Source organism: Rhinoderma darwinii, unplaced genomic scaffold (assembly GCF_050947455.1).
Source record: "Rhinoderma darwinii isolate aRhiDar2 unplaced genomic scaffold, aRhiDar2.hap1 Scaffold_607, whole genome shotgun sequence".
NCBI lineage: Eukaryota > Metazoa > Chordata > Amphibia > Anura > Rhinodermatidae > Rhinoderma > Rhinoderma darwinii.
In genome coordinates this window covers 33,252-58,220 of record NW_027464162.1, presented here as the reverse complement: position 1 = coordinate 58,220, position 24,969 = coordinate 33,252, and the positions used below count along the sequence as shown (strand labels likewise).

Sequence of the window (24,969 nt, the reverse complement as noted above, 5' to 3'; positions counted from 1 at the left end):
CCTCAGAGATAAAAGCCTGGGCCCAGGCAGTGTTGGTCAGTGCTGCTCAGCAGGCAGCACTGGACTGGACTGGATTACAGCTGATACAAGGTGTGAAGGAACAAGGGGTGGCTGTGGGCATGCACTTGCTGCCGCTGCCAGTGTTTATCTGCATGGCAGCAGGGCATTTGGGCGTTGCCAGGAAGGCGTTTTTATGTAGATTCCTCCTCTTTCAGCACTGCATTGTGGTGCAAGCAAAAGAAGCAAATCCTGTCTGGCTTCCTCTCCGGCCTTTATTCACCTCCCGTGTAGCTGTGAGTGTGTGAGCCTGCAGGGCCCCATGGAATTGCCTAGAAGTAGGCTGAATCGCTGCAAGGGCTGAACAGCAGTATCGGGCAGGCTCGGGCAACGCGCGGCCCCTTCGGGTTATCGCTTCTCGGCCTTTTGGCTAAGATCAAGTGTAGTATCTGTTCTTATCAGTTTAATATCTGATACGTCCCCTATCTGGGGACCATATATTAAATGGATTTTTAGAACAGGGAGATGGAAATAGAGCTTGCTCTGTCCACTCCACGCATTGACCTGGTATTGCAGTATTTCCAGGACCGGTGCACCCTTTCCTTATGTGTTGACTAAAAGCAGATTCCAAAAGTGTTTTTTGTCTTTGCTATTGTTTCTGTCTTTCTGAAGGGATCTCCCCTTTTAATCCCATTATTTCAACACCTGTTGGACAATGCATGAGTGATAATGAGCTCATTGATTAAATGCAATTAATGAATAGATTGCCACCTCTTGTTGTGTGTCGTCTGTGTTTCTGTGTTTCCGGCATTTCACATTGGAACACCTCATTCACCTTCCTTGTCTTCTCTCCGCCCTCCCTTTTAGGTAAGTTAAAGAGCTGCACCTGAGCCAGCCACTGATTGATTGATTGATTGATTGATTGATTGATTGATTGATTGATTGATTGATTGATTGATTGATGCAGCACAACAGTCAAATAGTGGAGTGGAGTAGGGGAACAGCAAACAGCCAATAAAGCAGCCAGCCCGCTCGCCTGCCCGCCACAATGGACCTACCTGTGTACACTAGATGGATGTGATGGAATGTACTGTCGTCCCTACATTTCAAGAAGAAGTAAGAATTGCAGTTGCAACAAAGCCTTGCTTGCCTACAAAGAGAGCAGCAATTTGGATTTGTTACTATGTTACCTAGAAGAATAACAAACTGTGCAAGGATGGAGGTTGTAGGAGCAAGGAGAAGTTGTCTGTAAAGTTGGTGGATGCCTATTTTCCATTTTGCAGTCCCTTGTCTCCCTCTTGTGGCTTCCTGGAGGCAACTAGCTGTGCAAAAAAAAGACAGCCTGGCGGCCGGCTGTTGCAGTGTTGCCCTCTCAGGCAACACTGAGTGACTGACTGAGCCTCACCGTCTTATATAAAGTTCAGACGGAACTTTGCACGTGTCATAGTGGAGCCCTCAGGATTCCAGAGCCAGCTTTCTGACATCATAATGGGGCCTCAGAGATAAAAGCCTGGGCCCAGGCAGTGTTGGTCAGTGCTGCTCAGCAGGCAGCACTGGACTGGACTGGATTACAGCTGATACAAGGTGTGAAGGAACAAGGGGTGGCTGTGGGCATGCACTTGCTGCCGCTGCCAGTGTTTATCTGCATGGCAGCAGGGCATTTGGGCGTTGCCAGGAAGGCGTTTTTATGTAGATTCCTCCTCTTTCAGCACTGCATTGTGGTGCAAGCAAAAGAAGCAAATCCTGTCTGGCTTCCTCTCCGGCCTTTATTCACCTCCCGTGTAGCTGTGAGTGTGTGAGCCTGCAGGGCCCCATGGAATTGCCTAGAAGTAGGCTGAATCGCTGCAAGGGCTGAACAGCAGTATCGGGCAGGCTCGGGCAACGCGCGGCCCGTTCGGGTTATCGCTTCTCGGCCTTTTGGCTAAGATCAAGTGTAGTATCTGTTCTTATCAGTTTAATATCTGATACGTCCCCTATCTGGGGACCATATATTAAATGGATTTTTAGAACAGGGAGATGGAAATAGAGCTTGCTCTGTCCACTCCACGCATTGACCTGGTATTGCAGTATTTCCAGGACCGGTGCACCCTTTCCTTATGTGTTGACTAAAAGCAGATTCCAAAAGTGTTTTTTGTCTTTGCTATTGTTTCTGTCTTTCTGAAGGGATCTCCCCTTTTAATCCCATTATTTCAACACCTGTTGGACAATGCATGAGTGATAATGAGCTCATTGATTAAATGCAATTAATGAATAGATTGCCACCTCTTGTTGTGTGTCGTCTGTGTTTCTGTGTTTCCGGCATTTCACATTGGAACACCTCATTCACCTTCCTTGTCTTCTCTCCGCCCTCCCTTTTAGGTAAGTTAAAGAGCTGCACCTGAGCCAGCCACTGATTGATTGATTGATTGATTGATTGATTGATTGATTGATTGATTGATTGATTGATGCAGCACAACAGTCAAATAGTGGAGTGGAGTAGGGGAACAGCAAACAGCCAATAAAGCAGCCCGCCCGCTCGCCTGCCCGCCACAATGGACCTACCTGTGTACACTAGATGGATGTGATGGAATGTACTGTCGTCCCTACATTTCAAGAAGAAGTAAGAATTGCAGTTGCAACAAAGCCTTGCTTGCCTACAAAGAGAGCAGCAATTTGGATTTGTTACTATGTTACCTAGAAGAATAACAAACTGTGCAAGGATGGAGGTTGTAGGAGCAAGGAGAAGTTGTCTGTAAAGTTGGTGGATGCCTATTTTCCATTTTGCAGTCCCTTGTCTCCCTCTTGTGGCCTCCTGGAGGCAACTAGCTGTGCAAATAAAGACAGCCTGGCGGCCGGCTGTTGCAGTGTTGCCCTCTCAGGCAACACTGAGTGACTGACTGAGCCTCACCGTCTTATATAAAGTTCAGACGGAACTTTGCACGTGTCATAGTGGAGCCCTCAGGATTCCAGAGCCAGCTTTCTGACATCATAATGGGGCCTCAGAGATAAAAGCCTGGGCCCAGGCAGTGTTGGTCAGTGCTGCTCAGCAGGCAGCACTGGACTGGACTGGATTACAGCTGATACAAGGTGTGAAGGAACAAGGGGTGGCTGTGGGCATGCACTTGCTGCCGCTGCCAGTGTTTATCTGCATGGCAGCAGGGCATTTGGGCGTTGCCAGGAAGGCGTTTTTATGTAGATTCCTCCTCTTTCAGCACTGCATTGTGGTGCAAGCAAAAGAAGCAAATCCTGTCTGGCTTCCTCTCCGGCCTTTATTCACCTCCCGTGTAGCTGTGAGTGTGTGAGCCTGCAGGGCCCCATGGAATTGCCTAGAAGTAGGCTGAATCGCTGCAAGGGCTGAACAGCAGTATCGGGCAGGCTCGGGCAACGCGCGGCCCGTTCGGGTTATCGCTTCTCGGCCTTTTGGCTAAGATCAAGTGTAGTATCTGTTCTTATCAGTTTAATATCTGATACGTCCCCTATCTGGGGACCATATATTAAATGGATTTTTAGAACAGGGAGATGGAAATAGAGCTTGCTCTGTCCACTCCACGCATTGACCTGGTATTGCAGTATTTCCAGGACCGGTGCACCCTTTCCTTATGTGTTGACTAAAAGCAGATTCCAAAAGTGTTTTTTGTCTTTGCTATTGTTTCTGTCTTTCTGAAGGGATCTCCCCTTTTAATCCCATTATTTCAACACCTGTTGGACAATGCATGAGTGATAATGAGCTCATTGATTAAATGCAATTAATGAATAGATTGCCACCTCTTGTTGTGTGTCGTCTGTGTTTCTGTGTTTCCGGCATTTCACATTGGAACACCTCATTCACCTTCCTTGTCTTCTCTCCACCCTCCCTTTTAGGTAAGTTAAAGAGCTGCACCTGAGCCAGCCACTGATTGATTGATTGATTGATTGATTGATTGATTGATTGATTGATTGATTGATTGATTGATGCAGCACAACAGTCAAATAGTGGAGTGGAGTAGGGGAACAGCAAACAGCCAATAAAGCAGCCCGCCCGCTCGCCTGCCCGCCACAATGGACCTACCTGTGTACACTAGATGGATGTGATGGAATGTACTGTCGTCCCTACATTTCAAGAAGAAGTAAGAATTGCAGTTGCAACAAAGCCTTGCTTGCCTACAAAGAGAGCAGCAATTTGGATTTGTTACTATGTTACCTAGAAGAATAACAAACTGTGCAAGGATGGAGGTTGTAGGAGCAAGGAGAAGTTGTCTGTAAAGTTGGTGGATGCCTATTTTCCATTTTGCAGTCCCTTGTCTCCCTCTTGTGGCCTCCTGGAGGCAACTAGCTGTGCAAATAAAGACAGCCTGGCGGCCGGCTGTTGCAGTGTTGCCCTCTCAGGCAACACTGAGTGACTGACTGAGCCTCACCGTCTTATATAAAGTTCAGACGGAACTTTGCACGTGTCATAGTGGAGCCCTCAGGATTCCAGAGCCAGCTTTCTGACATCATAATGGGGCCTCAGAGATAAAAGCCTGGGCCCAGGCAGTGTTGGTCAGTGCTGCTCAGCAGGCAGCACTGGACTGGACTGGATTACAGCTGATACAAGGTGTGAAGGAACAAGGGGTGGCTGTGGGCATGCACTTGCTGCCGCTGCCAGTGTTTATCTGCATGGCAGCAGGGCATTTGGGCGTTGCCAGGAAGGCGTTTTTATGTAGATTCCTCCTCTTTCAGCACTGCATTGTGGTGCAAGCAAAAGAAGCAAATCCTGTCTGGCTTCCTCTCCGGCCTTTATTCACCTCCCGTGTAGCTGTGAGTGTGTGAGCCTGCAGGGCCCCATGGAATTGCCTAGAAGTAGGCTGAATCGCTGCAAGGGCTGAACAGCAGTATCGGGCAGGCTCGGGCAACGCGCGGCCCGTTCGGGTTATCGCTTCTCGGCCTTTTGGCTAAGATCAAGTGTAGTATCTGTTCTTATCAGTTTAATATCTGATACGTCCCCTATCTGGGGACCATATATTAAATGGATTTTTAGAACAGGGAGATGGAAATAGAGCTTGCTCTGTCCACTCCACGCATTGACCTGGTATTGCAGTATTTCCAGGACCGGTGCACCCTTTCCTTATGTGTTGACTAAAAGCAGATTCCAAAAGTGTTTTTTGTCTTTGCTATTGTTTCTGTCTTTCTGAAGGGATCTCCCCTTTTAATCCCATTATTTCAACACCTGTTGGACAATGCATGAGTGATAATGAGCTCATTGATTAAATGCAATTAATGAATAGATTGCCACCTCTTGTTGTGTGTCGTCTGTGTTTCTGTGTTTCCGGCATTTCACATTGGAACACCTCATTCACCTTCCTTGTCTTCTCTCCGCCCTCCCTTTTAGGTAAGTTAAAGAGCTGCACCTGAGCCAGCCACTGATTGATTGATTGATTGATTGATTGATTGATTGATTGATTGATTGATGCAGCACAACAGTCAAATAGTGGAGTGGAGTAGGGGAACAGCAAACAGCCAATAAAGCAGCCCGCCCGCTCGCCTGCCCGCCACAATGGACCTACCTGTGTACACTAGATGGATGTGATGGAATGTACTGTCGTCCCTACATTTCAAGAAGAAGTAAGAATTGCAGTTGCAACAAAGCCTTGCTTGCCTACAAAGAGAGCAGCAATTTGGATTTGTTACTATGTTACCTAGAAGAATAACAAACTGTGCAAGGATGGAGGTTGTAGGAGCAAGGAGAAGTTGTCTGTAAAGTTGGTGGATGCCTATTTTCCATTTTGCAGTCCCTTGTCTCCCTCTTGTGGCCTCCTGGAGGCAACTAGCTGTGCAAAAAAAAGACAGCCTGGCGGCCGGCTGTTGCAGTGTTGCCCTCTCAGGCAACACTGAGTGACTGACTGAGCCTCACCGTCTTATATAAAGTTCAGACGGAACTTTGCACGTGTCATAGTGGAGCCCTCAGGATTCCAGAGCCAGCTTTCTGACATCATAATGGGGCCTCAGAGATAAAAGCCTGGGCCCAGGCAGTGTTGGTCAGTGCTGCTCAGCAGGCAGCACTGGACTGGACTGGATTACAGCTGATACAAGGTGTGAAGGAACAAGGGGTGGCTGTGGGCATGCACTTGCTGCCGCTGCCAGTGTTTATCTGCATGGCAGCAGGGCATTTGGGCGTTGCCAGGAAGGCGTTTTTATGTAGATTCCTCCTCTTTCAGCACTGCATTGTGGTGCAAGCAAAAGAAGCAAATCCTGTCTGGCTTCCTCTCCGGCCTTTATTCACCTCCCGTGTAGCTGTGAGTGTGTGAGCCTGCAGGGCCCCATGGAATTGCCTAGAAGTAGGCTGAATCGCTGCAAGGGCTGAACAGCAGTATCGGGCAGGCTCGGGCAACGCGCGGCCCGTTCGGGTTATCGCTTCTCGGCCTTTTGGCTAAGATCAAGTGTAGTATCTGTTCTTATCAGTTTAATATCTGATACGTCCCCTATCTGGGGACCATATATTAAATGGATTTTTAGAACAGGGAGATGGAAATAGAGCTTGCTCTGTCCACTCCACGCATTGACCTGGTATTGCAGTATTTCCAGGACCGGTGCACCCTTTCCTTATGTGTTGACTAAAAGCAGATTCCAAAAGTGTTTTTTGTCTTTGCTATTGTTTCTGTCTTTCTGAAGGGATCTCCCCTTTTAATCCCATTATTTCAACACCTGTTGGACAATGCATGAGTGATAATGAGCTCATTGATTAAATGCAATTAATGAATAGATTGCCACCTCTTGTTGTGTGTCGTCTGTGTTTCTGTGTTTCCGGCATTTCACATTGGAACACCTCATTCACCTTCCTTGTCTTCTCTCCGCCCTCCCTTTTAGGTAAGTTAAAGAGCTGCACCTGAGCCAGCCACTGATTGATTGATTGATTGATTGATTGATTGATTGATTGATTGATTGATTGATTGATGCAGCACAACAGTCAAATAGTGGAGTGGAGTAGGGGAACAGCAAACAGCCAATAAAGCAGCCCGCCCGCTCGCCTGCCCGCCACAATGGACCTACCTGTGTACACTAGATGGATGTGATGGAATGTACTGTCGTCCCTACATTTCAAGAAGAAGTAAGAATTGCAGTTGCAACAAAGCCTTGCTTGCCTACAAAGAGAGCAGCAATTTGGATTTGTTACTATGTTACCTAGAAGAATAACAAACTGTGCAAGGATGGAGGTTGTAGGAGCAAGGAGAAGTTGTCTGTAAAGTTGGTGGATGCCTATTTTCCATTTTGCAGTCCCTTGTCTCCCTCTTGTGGCCTCCTGGAGGCAACTAGCTGTGCAAAAAAAAGACAGCCTGGCGGCCGGCTGTTGCAGTGTTGCCCTCTCAGGCAACACTGAGTGACTGACTGAGCCTCACCGTCTTATATAAAGTTCAGACGGAACTTTGCACGTGTCATAGTGGAGCCCTCAGGATTCCAGAGCCAGCTTTCTGACATCATAATGGGGCCTCAGAGATAAAAGCCTGGGCCCAGGCAGTGTTGGTCAGTGCTGCTCAGCAGGCAGCACTGGACTGGACTGGATTACAGCTGATACAAGGTGTGAAGGAACAAGGGGTGGCTGTGGGCATGCACTTGCTGCCGCTGCCAGTGTTTATCTGCATGGCAGCAGGGCATTTGGGCGTTGCCAGGAAGGCGTTTTTATGTAGGTTCCTCCTCTTTCAGCACTGCATTGTGGTGCAAGCAAAAGAAGCAAATCCTGTCTGGCTTCCTCTCCGGCCTTTATTCACCTCCCGTGTAGCTGTGAGTGTGTGAGCCTGCAGGGCCCCATGGAATTGCCTAGAAGTAGGCTGAATCGCTGCAAGGGCTGAACAGCAGTATCGGGCAGGCTCGGGCAACGCGCGGCCCGTTCGGGTTATCGCTTCTCGGCCTTTTGGCTAAGATCAAGTGTAGTATCTGTTCTTATCAGTTTAATATCTGATACGTCCCCTATCTGGGGACCATATATTAAATGGATTTTTAGAACAGGGAGATGGAAATAGAGCTTGCTCTGTCCACTCCACGCATTGACCTGGTATTGCGGTATTGCAGTATTTCCAGGACCGGTGCACCCTTTCCTTATGTGTTGACTAAAAGCAGATTCCAAAAGTGTTTTTTGTCTTTGCTATTGTTTCTGTCTTTCTGAAGGGATCTCCCCTTTTAATCCCATTATTTCAACACCTGTTGGACAATGCATGAGTGATAATGAGCTCATTGATTAAATGCAATTAATGAATAGATTGCCACCTCTTGTTGTGTGTCGTCTGTGTTTCTGTGTTTCCGGCATTTCACATTGGAACACCTCATTCACCTTCCTTGTCTTCTCTCCGCCCTCCCTTTTAGGTAAGTTAAAGAGCTGCACCTGAGCCAGCCACTGATTGATTGATTGATTGATTGATTGATTGATTGATTGATTGATTGATTGATGCAGCACAACAGTCAAATAGTGGAGTGGAGTAGGGGAACAGCAAACAGCCAATAAAGCAGCCCGCCCGCTCGCCTGCCCGCCACAATGGACCTACCTGTGTACACTAGATGGATGTGATGGAATGTACTGTCGTCCCTACATTTCAAGAAGAAGTAAGAATTGCAGTTGCAACAAAGCCTTGCTTGCCTACAAAGAGAGCAGCAATTTGGATTTGTTACTATGTTACCTAGAAGAATAACAAACTGTGCAAGGATGGAGGTTGTAGGAGCAAGGAGAAGTTGTCTGTAAAGTTGGTGGATGCCTATTTTCCATTTTGCAGTCCCTTGTCTCCCTCTTGTGGCCTCCTGGAGGCAACTAGCTGTGCAAAAAAAAGACAGCCTGGCGGCCGGCTGTTGCAGTGTTGCCCTCTCAGGCAACACTGAGTGACTGACTGAGCCTCACCGTCTTATATAAAGTTCAGACGGAACTTTGCACGTGTCATAGTGGAGCCCTCAGGATTCCAGAGCCAGCTTTCTGACATCATAATGGGGCCTCAGAGATAAAAGCCTGGGCCCAGGCAGTGTTGGTCAGTGCTGCTCAGCAGGCAGCACTGGACTGGACTGGATTACAGCTGATACAAGGTGTGAAGGAACAAGGGGTGGCTGTGGGCATGCACTTGCTGCCGCTGCCAGTGTTTATCTGCATGGCAGCAGGGCATTTGGGCGTTGCCAGGAAGGCGTTTTTATGTAGATTCCTCCTCTTTCAGCACTGCATTGTGGTGCAAGCAAAAGAAGCAAATCCTGTCTGGCTTCCTCTCCGGCCTTTATTCACCTCCCGTGTAGCTGTGAGTGTGTGAGCCTGCAGGGCCCCATGGAATTGCCTAGAAGTAGGCTGAATCGCTGCAAGGGCTGAACAGCAGTATCGGGCAGGCTCGGGCAACGCGCGGCCCGTTCGGGTTATCGCTTCTCGGCCTTTTGGCTAAGATCAAGTGTAGTATCTGTTCTTATCAGTTTAATATCTGATACGTCCCCTATCTGGGGACCATATATTAAATGGATTTTTAGAACAGGGAGATGGAAATAGAGCTTGCTCTGTCCACTCCACGCATTGACCTGGTATTGCAGTATTTCCAGGACCGGTGCACCCTTTCCTTATGTGTTGACTAAAAGCAGATTCCAAAAGTGTTTTTTGTCTTTGCTATTGTTTCTGTCTTTCTGAAGGGATCTCCCCTTTTAATCCCATTATTTCAACACCTGTTGGACAATGCATGAGTGATAATGAGCTCATTGATTAAATGCAATTAATGAATAGATTGCCACCTCTTGTTGTGTGTCGTCTGTGTTTCTGTGTTTCCGGCATTTCACATTGGAACACCTCATTCACCTTCCTTGTCTTCTCTCCGCCCTCCCTTTTAGGTAAGTTAAAGAGCTGCACCTGAGCCAGCCACTGATTGATTGATTGATTGATTGATTGATTGATTGATTGATTGATTGATGCAGCACAACAGTCAAATAGTGGAGTGGAGTAGGGGAACAGCAAACAGCCAATAAAGCAGCCCGCCCGCTCGCCTGCCCGCCACAATGGACCTACCTGTGTACACTAGATGGATGTGATGGAATGTACTGTCGTCCCTACATTTCAAGAAGAAGTAAGAATTGCAGTTGCAACAAAGCCTTGCTTGCCTACAAAGAGAGCAGCAATTTGGATTTGTTACTATGTTACCTAGAAGAATAACAAACTGTGCAAGGATGGAGGTTGTAGGAGCAAGGAGAAGTTGTCTGTAAAGTTGGTGGATGCCTATTTTCCATTTTGCAGTCCCTTGTCTCCCTCTTGTGGCCTCCTGGAGGCAACTAGCTGTGCAAAAAAAAGACAGCCTGGCGGCCGGCTGTTGCAGTGTTGCCCTCTCAGGCAACACTGAGTGACTGACTGAGCCTCACCGTCTTATATAAAGTTCAGACGGAACTTTGCACGTGTCATAGTGGAGCCCTCAGGATTCCAGAGCCAGCTTTCTGACATCATAATGGGGCCTCAGAGATAAAAGCCTGGGCCCAGGCAGTGTTGGTCAGTGCTGCTCAGCAGGCAGCACTGGACTGGACTGGATTACAGCTGATACAAGGTGTGAAGGAACAAGGGGTGGCTGTGGGCATGCACTTGCTGCCGCTGCCAGTGTTTATCTGCATGGCAGCAGGGCATTTGGGCGTTGCCAGGAAGGCGTTTTTATGTAGATTCCTCCTCTTTCAGCACTGCATTGTGGTGCAAGCAAAAGAAGCAAATCCTGTCTGGCTTCCTCTCCGGCCTTTATTCACCTCCCGTGTAGCTGTGAGTGTGTGAGCCTGCAGGGCCCCATGGAATTGCCTAGAAGTAGGCTGAATCGCTGCAAGGGCTGAACAGCAGTATCGGGCAGGCTCGGGCAACGCGCGGCCCGTTCGGGTTATCGCTTCTCGGCCTTTTGGCTAAGATCAAGTGTAGTATCTGTTCTTATCAGTTTAATATCTGATACGTCCCCTATCTGGGGACCATATATTAAATGGATTTTTAGAACAGGGAGATGGAAATAGAGCTTGCTCTGTCCACTCCACGCATTGACCTGGTATTGCAGTATTTCCAGGACCGGTGCACCCTTTCCTTATGTGTTGACTAAAAGCAGATTCCAAAAGTGTTTTTTGTCTTTGCTATTGTTTCTGTCTTTCTGAAGGGATCTCCCCTTTTAATCCCATTATTTCAACACCTGTTGGACAATGCATGAGTGATAATGAGCTCATTGATTAAATGCAATTAATGAATAGATTGCCACCTCTTGTTGTGTGTCGTCTGTGTTTCTGTGTTTCCGGCATTTCACATTGGAACACCTCATTCACCTTCCTTGTCTTCTCTCCGCCCTCCCTTTTAGGTAAGTTAAAGAGCTGCACCTGAGCCAGCCACTGATTGATTGATTGATTGATTGATTGATTGATTGATTGATTGATTGATTGATTGATTGATTGATTGATGCAGCACAACAGTCAAATAGTGGAGTGGAGTAGGGGAACAGCAAACAGCCAATAAAGCAGCCCGCCCGCTCGCCTGCCCGCCACAATGGACCTACCTGTGTACACTAGATGGATGTGATGGAATGTACTGTCGTCCCTACATTTCAAGAAGAAGTAAGAATTGCAGTTGCAACAAAGCCTTGCTTGCCTACAAAGAGAGCAGCAATTTGGATTTGTTACTATGTTACCTAGAAGAATAACAAACTGTGCAAGGATGGAGGTTGTAGGAGCAAGGAGAAGTTGTCTGTAAAGTTGGTGGATGCCTATTTTCCATTTTGCAGTCCCTTGTCTCCCTCTTGTGGCCTCCTGGAGGCAACTAGCTGTGCAAAAAAAAGACAGCCTGGCGGCCGGCTGTTGCAGTGTTGCCCTCTCAGGCAACACTGAGTGACTGACTGAGCCTCACCGTCTTATATAAAGTTCAGACGGAACTTTGCACGTGTCATAGTGGAGCCCTCAGGATTCCAGAGCCAGCTTTCTGACATCATAATGGGGCCTCAGAGATAAAAGCCTGGGCCCAGGCAGTGTTGGTCAGTGCTGCTCAGCAGGCAGCACTGGACTGGACTGGATTACAGCTGATACAAGGTGTGAAGGAACAAGGGGTGGCTGTGGGCATGCACTTGCTGCCGCTGCCAGTGTTTATCTGCATGGCAGCAGGGCATTTGGGCGTTGCCAGGAAGGCGTTTTTATGTAGATTCCTCCTCTTTCAGCACTGCATTGTGGTGCAAGCAAAAGAAGCAAATCCTGTCTGGCTTCCTCTCCGGCCTTTATTCACCTCCCGTGTAGCTGTGAGTGTGTGAGCCTGCAGGGCCCCATGGAATTGCCTAGAAGTAGGCTGAATCGCTGCAAGGGCTGAACAGCAGTATCGGGCAGGCTCGGGCAACGCGCGGCCCGTTCGGGTTATCGCTTCTCGGCCTTTTGGCTAAGATCAAGTGTAGTATCTGTTCTTATCAGTTTAATATCTGATACGTCCCCTATCTGGGGACCATATATTAAATGGATTTTTAGAACAGGGAGATGGAAATAGAGCTTGCTCTGTCCACTCCACGCATTGACCTGGTATTGCAGTATTTCCAGGACCGGTGCACCCTTTCCTTATGTGTTGACTAAAAGCAGATTCCAAAAGTGTTTTTTGTCTTTGCTATTGTTTCTGTCTTTCTGAAGGGATCTCCCCTTTTAATCCCATTATTTCAACACCTGTTGGACAATGCATGAGTGATAATGAGCTCATTGATTAAATGCAATTAATGAATAGATTGCCACCTCTTGTTGTGTGTCGTCTGTGTTTCTGTGTTTCCGGCATTTCACATTGGAACACCTCATTCACCTTCCTTGTCTTCTCTCCGCCCTCCCTTTTAGGTAAGTTAAAGAGCTGCACCTGAGCCAGCCACTGATTGATTGATTGATTGATTGATTGATTGATTGATTGATTGATTGATTGATTGATTGATTGATGCAGCACAACAGTCAAATAGTGGAGTGGAGTAGGGGAACAGCAAACAGCCAATAAAGCAGCCCGCCCGCTCGCCTGCCCGCCACAATGGACCTACCTGTGTACACTAGATGGATGTGATGGAATGTACTGTCGTCCCTACATTTCAAGAAGAAGTAAGAATTGCAGTTGCAACAAAGCCTTGCTTGCCTACAAAGAGAGCAGCAATTTGGATTTGTTACTATGTTACCTAGAAGAATAACAAACTGTGCAAGGATGGAGGTTGTAGGAGCAAGGAGAAGTTGTCTGTAAAGTTGGTGGATGCCTATTTTCCATTTTGCAGTCCCTTGTCTCCCTCTTGTGGCCTCCTGGAGGCAACTAGCTGTGCAAAAAAAAGACAGCCTCGCGGCCGGCTGTTGCAGTGTTGCCCTCTCAGGCAACACTGAGTGACTGACTGAGCCTCACCGTCTTATATAAAGTTCAGACGGAACTTTGCACGTGTCATAGTGGAGCCCTCAGGATTCCAGAGCCAGCTTTCTGACATCATAATGGGGCCTCAGAGATAAAAGCCTGGGCCCAGGCAGTGTTGGTCAGTGCTGCTCAGCAGGCAGCACTGGACTGGACTGGATTACAGCTGATACAAGGTGTGAAGGAACAAGGGGTGGCTGTGGGCATGCACTTGCTGCCGCTGCCAGTGTTTATCTGCATGGCAGCAGGGCATTTGGGCGTTGCCAGGAAGGCGTTTTTATGTAGATTCCTCCTCTTTCAGCACTGCATTGTGGTGCAAGCAAAAGAAGCAAATCCTGTCTGGCTTCCTCTCCGGCCTTTATTCACCTCCCGTGTAGCTGTGAGTGTGTGAGCCTGCAGGGCCCCATGGAATTGCCTAGAAGTAGGCTGAATCGCTGCAAGGGCTGAACAGCAGTATCGGGCAGGCTCGGGCAACGCGCGGCCCGTTCGGGTTATCGCTTCTCGGCCTTTTGGCTAAGATCAAGTGTAGTATCTGTTCTTATCAGTTTAATATCTGATACGTCCCCTATCTGGGGACCATATATTAAATGGATTTTTAGAACAGGGAGATGGAAATAGAGCTTGCTCTGTCCACTCCACGCATTGACCTGGTATTGCAGTATTTCCAGGACCGGTGCACCCTTTCCTTATGTGTTGACTAAAAGCAGATTCCAAAAGTGTTTTTTGTCTTTGCTATTGTTTCTGTCTTTCTGAAGGGATCTCCCCTTTTAATCCCATTATTTCAACACCTGTTGGACAATGCATGAGTGATAATGAGCTCATTGATTAAATGCAATTAATGAATAGATTGCCACCTCTTGTTGTGTGTCGTCTGTGTTTCTGTGTTTCCGGCATTTCACATTGGAACACCTCATTCACCTTCCTTGTCTTCTCTCCGCCCTCCCTTTTAGGTAAGTTAAAGAGCTGCACCTGAGCCAGCCACTGATTGATTGATTGATTGATTGATTGATTGATTGATTGATTGATTGATTGATTGATGCAGCACAACAGTCAAATAGTGGAGTGGAGTAGGGGAACAGCAAACAGCCAATAAAGCAGCCCGCCCGCTCGCCTGCCCGCCACAATGGACCTACCTGTGTACACTAGATGGATGTGATGGAATGTACTGTCGTCCCTACATTTCAAGAAGAAGTAAGAATTGCAGTTGCAACAAAGCCTTGCTTGCCTACAAAGAGAGCAGCAATTTGGATTTGTTACTATGTTACCTAGAAGAATAACAAACTGTGCAAGGATGGAGGTTGTAGGAGCAAGGAGAAGTTGTCTGTAAAGTTGGTGGATGCCTATTTTCCATTTTGCAGTCCCTTGTCTCCCTCTTGTGGCCTCCTGGAGGCAACTAGCTGTGCAAAAAAAAGACAGCCTGGCGGCCGGCTGTTGCAGTGTTGCCCTCTCAGGCAACACTGAGTGACTGACTGAGCCTCACCGTCTTATATAAAGTTCAGACGGAACTTTGCACGTGTCATAGTGGAGCCCTCAGGATTCCAGAGCCAGCTTTCTGACATCATAATGGGGCCTCAGAGATAAAAGCCTGGGCCCAGGCAGTGTTGGTCAGTGCTGCTCAGCAGGCAGCACTGGACTGGACTGGATTACAGCTGATACAAGGTGTGAAGGAACAAGGGGTGGCTGTGGGCATGCACTTGCTGCCGCTGCCAGTGTTTATCTGCATGGCAGCAGGGCATTTGGGCGTTGCCAGGAAGGCGTTTTTATGTAGATTCCTCCTCTTTCAGCACTGCATTGTGGTGCAAGCAAAAGAAGCAAATCCTGTCTGGCTTCCTCTCCGGCCTTTATTCACCTCCCGTGTAGCTGTGAGTGTGTGAGCCTGCAGGGCCCCATGGAATTGCCTAGAAGTAGGCTGAATCGCTGCAAGGGCTGAACAGCAGTATCGGGCAGGCTCGGGCAACGCGCTGCCCGTTCGGGTTATCGCTTCTCGGCCTTTTGGCTAAGATCAAGTGTAGTATCTGTTCTTATCAGTTTAATATCTGATACGTCCCCTATCTGGGGACCATATATTAAATGGATTTTTAGAACAGGGAGATGGAAATAGAGCTTGCTCTGTCCACTCCACGCATTGACCTGGTATTGCAGTATTTCCAGGACCGGTGCACCCTTTCCTTATGTGTTGACTAAAAGCAGATTCCAAAAGTGTTTTTTGTCTTTGCTATTGTTTCTGTCTTTCTGAAGGGATCTCCCCTTTTAATCCCATTATTTCAACACCTGTTGGACAATGCATGAGTGATAATGAGCTCATTGATTAAATGCAATTAATGAATAGATTGCCACCTCTTGTTGTGTGTCGTCTGTGTTTCTGTGTTTCCGGCATTTCACATTGGAACACCTCATTCACCTTCCTTGTCTTCTCTCCGCCCTCCCTTTTAGGTAAGTTAAAGAGCTGCACCTGAGCCAGCCACTGATTGATTGATTGATTGATTGATTGATTGATTGATTGATTGATTGATTGATTGATGCAGCACAACAGTCAAATAGTGGAGTGGAGTAGGGGAACAGCAAACAGCCAATAAAGCAGCCCGCCCGCTCGCCTGCCCGCCACAATGGACCTACCTGTGTACACTAGATGGATGTGATGGAATGTACTGTCGTCCCTACATTTCAAGAAGAAGTAAGAATTGCAGTTGCAACAAAGCCTTGCTTGCCTACAAAGAGAGCAGCAATTTGGATTTGTTACTATGTTACCTAGAAGAATAACAAACTGTGCAAGGATGGAGGTTGTAGGAGCAAGGAGAAGTTGTCTGTAAAGTTGGTGGATGCCTATTTTCCATTTTGCAGTCCCTTGTCTCCCTCTTGTGGCCTCCTGGAGGCAACTAGCTGTGCAAAAAAAAGACAGCCTGGCGGCCGGCTGTTGCAGTGTTGCCCTCTCAGGCAACACTGAGTGACTGACTGAGCCTCACCGTCTTATATAAAGTTCAGACGGAACTTTGCACGTGTCATAGTGGAGCCCTCAGGATTCCAGAGCCAGCTTTCTGACATCATAATGGGGCCTCAGAGATAAAAGCCTGGGCCCAGGCAGTGTTGGTCAGTGCTGCTCAGCAGGCAGCACTGGACTGGACTGGATTACAGCTGATACAAGGTGTGAAGGAACAAGGGGTGGCTGTGGGCATGCACTTGCTGCCGCTGCCAGTGTTTATCTGCATGGCAGCAGGGCATTTGGGCGTTGCCAGGAAGGCGTTTTTATGTAGATTCCTCCTCTTTCAGCACTGCATTGTGGTGCAAGCAAAAGAAGCAAATCCTGTCTGGCTTCCTCTCCGGCCTTTATTCACCTCCCGTGTAGCTGTGAGTGTGTGAGCCTGCAGGGCCCCATGGAATTGCCTAGAAGTAGGCTGAATCGCTGCAAGGGCTGAACAGCAGTATCGGGCAGGCTCGGGCAACGCGCGGCCCGTTCGGGTTATCGCTTCTCGGCCTTTTGGCTAAGATCAAGTGTAGTATCTGTTCTTATCAGTTTAATATCTGATACGTCCCCTATCTGGGGACCATATATTAAATGGATTTTTAGAACAGGGAGATGGAAATAGAGCTTGCTCTGTCCACTCCACGCATTGACCTGGTATTGCAGTATTTCCAGGACCGGTGCACCCTTTCCTTATGTGTTGACTAAAAGCAGATTCCAAAAGTGTTTTTTGTCTTTGCTATTGTTTCTGTCTTTCTGAAGGGATCTCCCCTTTTAATCCCATTATTTCAACACCTGTTGGACAATGCATGAGTGATAATGAGCTCATTGATTAAATGCAATTAATGAATAGATTGCCACCTCTTGTTGTGTGTCGTCTGTGTTTCTGTGTTTCCGGCATTTCACATTGGAACACCTCATTCACCTTCCTTGTCTTCTCTCCGCCCTCCCTTTTAGGTAAGTTAAAGAGCTGCACCTGAGCCAGCCACTGATTGATTGATTGATTGATTGATTGATTGATTGATTGATTGATTGATGCAGCACAACAGTCAAATAGTGGAGTGGAGTAGGGGAACAGCAAACAGCCAATAAAGCAGCCCGCCCGCTCGCCTGCCCGCCACAATGGACCTACCTGTGTACACTAGATGGATGTGATGGAATGTACTGTCGTCCCTACATTTCAAGAAGAAGTAAGAATTGCAGTTGCAACAAAGCCTTGCTTGCCTACAAAGAGAGCAGCAATTTGGATTTGTTACTATGTTACCTAGAAGAATAACAAACTGTGCAAGGATGGAGGTTGTAGGAGCAAGGAGAAGTTGTCTGTAAAGTTGGTGGATGCCTATTTTCCATTTTGCAGTCCCTTGTCTCCCTCTTGTGGCCTCCTGGAGGCAACTAGCTGTGCAAAAAAAAGACAGCCTGGCGGCCGGCTGTTGCAGTGTTGCCCTCTCAGGCAACACTGAGTGACTGACTGAGCCTCACCGTCTTATATAAAGTTCAGACGGAACTTTGCACGTGTCATAGTGGAGCCCTCAGGATTCCAGAGCCAGCTTTCTGACATCATAATGGGGCCTCAGAGATAAAAGCCTGGGCCCAGGCAGTGTTGGTCAGTGCTGCTCAGCAGGCAGCACTGGACTGGACTGGATTACAGCTGATACAAGGTGTGAAGGAACAAGGGGTGGCTGTGGGCATGCACTTGCTGCCGCTGCCAGTGTTTATCTGCATGGCAGCAGGGCATTTGGGCGTTGCCAGGAAGGCGTTTTTATGTAGATTCCTCCTCTTTCAGCACTGCATTGTGGTGCAAGCAAAAGAAGCAAATCCTGTCTGGCTTCCTCTCCGGCCTTTATTCACCTCCCGTGTAGCTGTGAGTGTGTGAGCCTGCAGGGCCCCATGGAATTGCCTAGAAGTAGGCTGAATCGCTGCAAGGGCTGAACAGCAGTATCGGGCAGGCTCGGGCAACGCGCGGCCCGTTCGGGTTATCGCTTCTCGGCCTTTTGGCTAAGATCAAGTGTAGTATCTGTTCTTATCAGTTTAATATCTGATACGTCCCCTATCTGGGGACCATATATTAAATGGATTTTTAGAACAGGGAGATGGAAATAGAGCTTGCTCTGTCCACTCCACGCATTGACCTGGTATTGCAGTATTTCCAGGACCGGTGCACCCTTTCCTTATGTGTTGACTAAAAGCAGATTCCAAAAGTGTTTTTTGTCTTTGCTATTGTTTCTGTCTTTCTGAAGGGATCTCCCCTTTTAATCCCATTATTTCAACACCTGTTGGACAATGCATGAGTGATAATGAGCTCATTGATTAAATGCAATTAATGAATAGATTGCCACCTCTTGTTGTGTGTCGTCTGTGTTTCTGTGTTTCCGGCATTTCACATTGGAACACCTCATTCACCTTCCTTGTCTTCTCTCCGCCCTCCCTTTTAGGTAAGTTAAAGAGCTGCACCTGAGCCAGCCACTGATTGATTGATTGATTGATTGATTGATTGATTGATTGATTGATTGATTGATTGATTGATTGATTGATGCAGCACAACAGTCAAATAGTGGAGTGGAGTAGGGGAACAGCAAACAGCCAATAAAGCAGCCCGCCCGCTCGCCTGCCCGCCACAATGGACCTACCTGTGTACACTAGATGGATGTGATGGAATGTACTGTCGTCCCTACATTTCAAGAAGAAGTAAGAATTGCAGTTGCAACAAAGCCTTGCTTGCCTACAAAGAGAGCAGCAATTTGGATTTGTTACTATGTTACCTAGAAGAATAACAAACTGTGCAAGGATGGAGGTTGTAGGAGCAAGGAGAAGTTGTCTGTAAAGTTGGTGGATGCCTATTTTCCATTTTGCAGTCCCTTGTCTCCCTCTTGTGGCCTCCTGGAGGCAACTAGCTGTGCAAAAAAAAGACAGCCTGGCGGCCGGCTGTTGCAGTGTTGCCCTCTCAGGCAACACTGAGTGACTGACTGAGCCTCACCGTCTTATATAAAGTTCAGACGGAACTTTGCACGTGTCATAGTGGAGCCCTCAGGATTCCAGAGCCAGCTTTCTGACATCATAATGGGGCCTCAGAGATAAAAGCCTGGGCCCAGGCAGTGTTGGTCAGTGCTGCTCAGCAGGCAGCACTGGACTGGACTGGATTACAGCTGATACAAGGTGTGAAGGAACAAGGGGTGGCTGTGGGCATGCACTTGCTGCCGCTGCCAGTGTTTATCTGCATGGCAGCAGGGCATTTGGGCGTTGCCAGGAAGGCGTTTTTATGTAGATTCCTCCTCTTTCAGCACTGCATTGTGGTGCAAGCAAAAGAAGCAAATCCTGTCTGGCTTCCTCTCCGGCCTTTATTCACCTCCCGTGTAGCTGTGAGTGTGTGAGCCTGCAGGGCCCCATGGAATTGCCTAGAAGTAGGCTGAATCGCTGCAAGGGCTGAACAGCAGTATCGGGCAGGCTCGGGCAACGCGCGGCCCGTTCGGGTTATCGCTTCTCGGCCTTTTGGCTAAGATCAAGTGTAGTATCTGTTCTTATCAGTTTAATATCTGATACGTCCCCTATCTGGGGACCATATATTAAATGGATTTTTAGAACAGGGAGATGGAAATAGAGCTTGCTCTGTCCACTCCACGCATTGACCTGGTATTGCAGTATTTCCAGGACCGGTGCACCCTTTCCTTATGTGTTGACTAAAAGCAGATTCCAAAAGTGTTTTTTGTCTTTGCTATTGTTTCTGTCTTTCTGAAGGGATCTCCCCTTTTAATCCCATTATTTCAACACCTGTTGGACAATGCATGAGTGATAATGAGCTCATTGATTAAATGCAATTAATGAATAGATTGCCACCTCTTGTTGTGTGTCGTCTGTGTTTCTGTGTTTCCGGCATTTCACATTGGAACACCTCATTCACCTTCCTTGTCTTCTCTCCGCCCTCCCTTTTAGGTAAGTTAAAGAGCTGCACCTGAGCCAGCCACTGATTGATTGATTGATTGATTGATTGATTGATTGATTGATTGATGCAGCACAACAGTCAAATAGTGGAGTGGAGTAGGGGAACAGCAAACAGCCAATAAAGCAGCCCGCCCGCTCGCCTGCCCGCCACAATGGACCTACCTGTGTACACTAGATGGATGTGATGGAATGTACTGTCGTCCCTACATTTCAAGAAGAAGTAAGAATTGCAGTTGCAACAAAGCCTTGCTTGCCTACAAAGAGAGCAGCAATTTGGATTTGTTACTATGTTACCTAGAAGAATAACAAACTGTGCAAGGATGGAGGTTGTAGGAGCAAGGAGAAGTTGTCTGTAAAGTTGGTGGATGCCTATTTTCCATTTTGCAGTCCCTTGTCTCCCTCTTGTGGCCTCCTGGAGGCAACTAGCTGTGCAAAAAAAAGACAGCCTGGCGGCCGGCTGTTGCAGTGTTGCCCTCTCAGGCAACACTGAGTGACTGACTGAGCCTCACCGTCTTATATAAAGTTCAGACGGAACTTTGCACGTGTCATAGTGGAGCCCTCAGGATTCCAGAGCCAGCTTTCTGACATCATAATGGGGCCTCAGAGATAAAAGCCTGGGCCCAGGCAGTGTTGGTCAGTGCTGCTCAGCAGGCAGCACTGGACTGGACTGGATTACAGCTGATACAAGGTGTGAAGGAACAAGGGGTGGCTGTGGGCATGCACTTGCTGCCGCTGCCAGTGTTTATCTGCATGGCAGCAGGGCATTTGGGCGTTGCCAGGAAGGCGTTTTTATGTAGATTCCTCCTCTTTCAGCACTGCATTGTGGTGCAAGCAAAAGAAGCAAATCCTGTCTGGCTTCCTCTCCGGCCTTTATTCACCTCCCGTGTAGCTGTGAGTGTGTGAGCCTGCAGGGCCCCATGGAATTGCCTAGAAGTAGGCTGAATCGCTGCAAGGGCTGAACAGCAGTATCGGGCAGGCTCGGGCAACGCGCGGCCCGTTCGGGTTATCGCTTCTCGGCCTTTTGGCTAAGATCAAGTGTAGTATCTGTTCTTATCAGTTTAATATCTGATACGTCCCCTATCTGGGGACCATATATTAAATGGATTTTTAGAACAGGGAGATGGAAATAGAGCTTGCTCTGTCCACTCCACGCATTGACCTGGTATTGCAGTATTTCCAGGACCGGTGCACCCTTTCCTTATGTGTTGACTAAAAGCAGATTCCAAAAGTGTTTTTTGTCTTTGCTATTGTTTCTGTCTTTCTGAAGGGATCTCCCCTTTTAATCCCATTATTTCAACACCTGTTGGACAATGCATGAGTGATAATGAGCTCATTGATTAAATGCAATTAATGAATAGATTGCCACCTCTTGTTGTGTGTCGTCTGTGTTTCTGTGTTTCCGGCATTTCACATTGGAACACCTCATTCACCTTCCTTGTCTTCTCTCCGCCCTCCCTTTTAGGTAAGTTAAAGAGCTGCACCTGAGCCAGCCACTGATTGATTGATTGATTGATTGATTGATTGATTGATTGATTGATTGATTGATTGATTGATTGATTGATTGATGCAGCACAACAGTCAAATAGTGGAGTGGAGTAGGGGAACAGCAAACAGCCAATAAAGCAGCCCGCCCGCTCGCCTGCCCGCCACAATGGACCTACCTGTGTACACTAGATGGATGTGATGGAATGTACTGTCGTCCCTACATTTCAAGAAGAAGTAAGAATTGCAGTTGCAACAAAGCCTTGCTTGCCTACAAAGAGAGCAGCAATTTGGATTTGTTACTATGTTACCTAGAAGAATAACAAACTGTGCAAGGATGGAGGTTGTAGGAGCAAGGAGAAGTTGTCTGTAAAGTTGGTGGATGCCTATTTTCCATTTTGCAGTCCCTTGTCTCCCTCTTGTGGCCTCCTGGAGGCAACTAGCTGTGCAAAAAAAAGACAGCCTGGCGGCCGGCTGTTGCAGTGTTGCCCTCTCAGGCAACACTGAGTGACTGACTGAGCCTCACCGTCTTATATAAAGTTCAGACGGAACTTTGCACGTGTCATAGTGGAGCCCTCAGGATTCCAGAGCCAGCTTTCTGACATCATAATGGGGCCTCAGAGATAAAAGCCTGGGCCCAGGCAGTGTTGGTCAGTGCTGCTCAGCAGGCAGCACTGGACTGGACTGGATTACAGCTGATACAAGGTGTGAAGGAACAAGGGGTGGCTGTGGGCATGCACTTGCTGCCGCTGCCAGTGTTTATCTGCATGGCAGCAGGGCATTTGGGCGTTGCCAGGAAGGCGTTTTTATGTAGATTCCTCCTCTTTCAGCACTGCATTGTGGTGCAAGCAAAAGAAGCAAATCCTGTCTGGCTTCCTCTCCGGCCTTTATTCACCTCCCGTGTAGCTGTGAGTGTGTGAGCCTGCAGGGCCCCATGGAATTGCCTAGAAGTAGGCTGAATCGCTGCAAGGGCTGAACAGCAGTATCGGGCAGGCTCGGGCAACGCGCGGCCCGTTCGGGTTATCGCTTCTCGGCCTTTTGGCTAAGATCAAGTGTAGTATCTGTTCTTATCAGTTTAATATCTGATACGTCCCCTATCTGGGGACCATATATTAAATGGATTTTTAGAACAGGGAGATGGAAATAGAGCTTGCTCTGTCCACTCCACGCATTGACCTGGTATTGCAGTATTTCCAGGACCGGTGCACCCTTTCCTTATGTGTTGACTAAAAGCAGATTCCAAAAGTGTTTTTTGTCTTTGCTATTGTTTCTGTCTTTCTGAAGGGATCTCCCCTTTTAATCCCATTATTTCAACACCTGTTGGACAATGCATGAGTGATAATGAGCTCATTGATTAAATGCAATTAATGAATAGATTGCCACCTCTTGTTGTGTGTCGTCTGTGTTTCTGTGTTTCCGGCATTTCACATTGGAACACCTCATTCACCTTCCTTGTCTTCTCTCCGCCCTCCCTTTTAGGTAAGTTAAAGAGCTGCACCTGAGCCAGCCACTGATTGATTGATTGATTGATTGATTGATTGATTGATTGATTGATTGATTGATGCAGCACAACAGTCAAATAGTGGAGTGGAGTAGGGGAACAGCAAACAGCCAATAAAGCAGCCCGCCCGCTCGCCTGCCCGCCACAATGGACCTACCTGTGTACACTAGATGGATGTGATGGAATGTACTGTCGTCCCTACATTTCAAGAAGAAGTAAGAATTGCAGTTGCAACAAAGCCTTGCTTGCCTACAAAGAGAGCAGCAATTTGGATTTGTTACTATGTTACCTAGAAGAATAACAAACTGTGCAAGGATGGAGGTTGTAGGAGCAAGGAGAAGTTGTCTGTAAAGTTGGTGGATGCCTATTTTCCATTTTGCAGTCCCTTGTCTCCCTCTTGTGGCCTCCTGGAGGCAACTAGCTGTGCAAAAAAAAGACAGCCTGGCGGCCGGCTGTTGCAGTGTTGCCCTCTCAGGCAACACTGAGTGACTGACTGAGCCTCACCGTCTTATATAAAGTTCAGACGGAACTTTGCACGTGTCATAGTGGAGCCCTCAGGATTCCAGAGCCAGCTTTCTGACATCATAATGGGGCCTCAGAGATAAAAGCCTGGGCCCAGGCAGTGTTGGTCAGTGCTGCTCAGCAGGCAGCACTGGACTGGACTGGATTACAGCTGATACAAGGTGTGAAGGAACAAGGGGTGGCTGTGGGCATGCACTTGCTGCCGCTGCCAGTGTTTATCTGCATGGCAGCAGGGCATTTGGGCGTTGCCAGGAAGGCGTTTTTATGTAGATTCCTCCTCTTTCAGCACTGCATTGTGGTGCAAGCAAAAGAAGCAAATCCTGTCTGGCTTCCTCTCCGGCCTTTATTCACCTCCCGTGTAGCTGTGAGTGTGTGAGCCTGCAGGGCCCCATGGAATTGCCTAGAAGTAGGCTGAATCGCTGCAAGGGCTGAACAGCAGTATCGGGCAGGCTCGGGCAACGCGCGGCCCGTTCGGGTTATCGCTTCTCGGCCTTTTGGCTAAGATCAAGTGTAGTATCTGTTCTTATCAGTTTAATATCTGATACGTCCCCTATCTGGGGACCATATATTAAATGGATTTTTAGAACAGGGAGATGGAAATAGAGCTTGCTCTGTCCACTCCACGCATTGACCTGGTATTGCAGTATTTCCAGGACCGGTGCACCCTTTCCTTATGTGTTGACTAAAAGCAGATTCCAAAAGTGTTTTTTGTCTTTGCTATTGTTTCTGTCTTTCTGAAGGGATCTCCCCTTTTAATCCCATTATTTCAACACCTGTTGGACAATGCATGAGTGATAATGAGCTCATTGATTAAATGCAATTAATGAATAGATTGCCACCTCTTGTTGTGTGTCGTCTGTGTTTCTGTGTTTCCGGCATTTCACATTGGAACACCTCATTCACCTTCCTTGTCTTCTCTCCGCCCTCCCTTTTAGGTAAGTTAAAGAGCTGCACCTGAGCCAGCCACTGATTGATTGATTGATTGATTGATTGATTGATTGATTGATTGATTGATGCAGCACAACAGTCAAATAGTGGAGTGGAGTAGGGGAACAGCAAACAGCCAATAAAGCAGCCCGCCCGCTCGCCTGCCCGCCACAATGGACCTACCTGTGTACACTAGATGGATGTGATGGAATGTACTGTCGTCCCTACATTTCAAGAAGAAGTAAGAATTGCAGTTGCAAAAAAGCCTTGCTTGCCTACAAAGAGAGCAGCAATTTGGATTTGTTACTATGTTACCTAGAAGAATAACAAACTGTGCAAGGATGGAGGTTGTAAGTTGTCTGT

At 47.7% G+C, this 24,969-nt stretch overlaps 17 non-coding genes across 17 annotated transcripts; all 17 read left to right on the top strand.

Moving 5' to 3' along the window:
• Positions 1–407: 407 nt before the first annotated feature.
• LOC142725537 (U2 spliceosomal RNA) lies at positions 408–598 on the top strand. The gene has a single exon (XR_012876606.1). It is a non-coding gene; the product is annotated as a U2 spliceosomal RNA (small nuclear RNA).
• Positions 599–1,898: 1,300 nt separating this feature from the next.
• LOC142725536 (U2 spliceosomal RNA) lies at positions 1,899–2,089 on the top strand. Its single transcript, XR_012876605.1, has one exon. It is a non-coding gene; the product is annotated as a U2 spliceosomal RNA (small nuclear RNA).
• Positions 2,090–3,380: 1,291 nt separating this feature from the next.
• Positions 3,381–3,571, top strand: LOC142725534 (U2 spliceosomal RNA). The gene has a single exon (XR_012876603.1). It is a non-coding gene; the product is annotated as a U2 spliceosomal RNA (small nuclear RNA).
• A 1,295-nt stretch (positions 3,572–4,866) lies between these two features.
• LOC142725532 (U2 spliceosomal RNA) lies at positions 4,867–5,057 on the top strand. The gene has a single exon (XR_012876602.1). It is a non-coding gene; the product is annotated as a U2 spliceosomal RNA (small nuclear RNA).
• Positions 5,058–6,341: 1,284 nt separating this feature from the next.
• LOC142725531 (U2 spliceosomal RNA) lies at positions 6,342–6,532 on the top strand. Its single transcript, XR_012876601.1, has one exon. It is a non-coding gene; the product is annotated as a U2 spliceosomal RNA (small nuclear RNA).
• Positions 6,533–7,824: 1,292 nt separating this feature from the next.
• LOC142725503 (U2 spliceosomal RNA) lies at positions 7,825–8,023 on the top strand. Its single transcript, XR_012876575.1, has one exon. It is a non-coding gene; the product is annotated as a U2 spliceosomal RNA (small nuclear RNA).
• A 1,288-nt stretch (positions 8,024–9,311) lies between these two features.
• On the top strand, positions 9,312–9,502 carry LOC142725530 (U2 spliceosomal RNA). Its single transcript, XR_012876600.1, has one exon. It is a non-coding gene; the product is annotated as a U2 spliceosomal RNA (small nuclear RNA).
• Positions 9,503–10,786: 1,284 nt separating this feature from the next.
• On the top strand, positions 10,787–10,977 carry LOC142725529 (U2 spliceosomal RNA). The gene has a single exon (XR_012876599.1). It is a non-coding gene; the product is annotated as a U2 spliceosomal RNA (small nuclear RNA).
• A 1,304-nt stretch (positions 10,978–12,281) lies between these two features.
• Positions 12,282–12,472, top strand: LOC142725528 (U2 spliceosomal RNA). The gene has a single exon (XR_012876598.1). It is a non-coding gene; the product is annotated as a U2 spliceosomal RNA (small nuclear RNA).
• Positions 12,473–13,772: 1,300 nt separating this feature from the next.
• Positions 13,773–13,963, top strand: LOC142725527 (U2 spliceosomal RNA). The gene has a single exon (XR_012876597.1). It is a non-coding gene; the product is annotated as a U2 spliceosomal RNA (small nuclear RNA).
• Positions 13,964–15,255: 1,292 nt separating this feature from the next.
• On the top strand, positions 15,256–15,446 carry LOC142725526 (U2 spliceosomal RNA). The gene has a single exon (XR_012876596.1). It is a non-coding gene; the product is annotated as a U2 spliceosomal RNA (small nuclear RNA).
• A 1,292-nt stretch (positions 15,447–16,738) lies between these two features.
• On the top strand, positions 16,739–16,929 carry LOC142725525 (U2 spliceosomal RNA). Its single transcript, XR_012876595.1, has one exon. It is a non-coding gene; the product is annotated as a U2 spliceosomal RNA (small nuclear RNA).
• Positions 16,930–18,213: 1,284 nt separating this feature from the next.
• Positions 18,214–18,404, top strand: LOC142725524 (U2 spliceosomal RNA). The gene has a single exon (XR_012876594.1). It is a non-coding gene; the product is annotated as a U2 spliceosomal RNA (small nuclear RNA).
• A 1,304-nt stretch (positions 18,405–19,708) lies between these two features.
• Positions 19,709–19,899, top strand: LOC142725521 (U2 spliceosomal RNA). Its single transcript, XR_012876592.1, has one exon. It is a non-coding gene; the product is annotated as a U2 spliceosomal RNA (small nuclear RNA).
• A 1,280-nt stretch (positions 19,900–21,179) lies between these two features.
• Positions 21,180–21,370, top strand: LOC142725520 (U2 spliceosomal RNA). The gene has a single exon (XR_012876591.1). It is a non-coding gene; the product is annotated as a U2 spliceosomal RNA (small nuclear RNA).
• Positions 21,371–22,678: 1,308 nt separating this feature from the next.
• On the top strand, positions 22,679–22,869 carry LOC142725519 (U2 spliceosomal RNA). Its single transcript, XR_012876590.1, has one exon. It is a non-coding gene; the product is annotated as a U2 spliceosomal RNA (small nuclear RNA).
• A 1,288-nt stretch (positions 22,870–24,157) lies between these two features.
• Positions 24,158–24,348, top strand: LOC142725518 (U2 spliceosomal RNA). The gene has a single exon (XR_012876589.1). It is a non-coding gene; the product is annotated as a U2 spliceosomal RNA (small nuclear RNA).
• Positions 24,349–24,969: the final 621 nt, after the last annotated feature.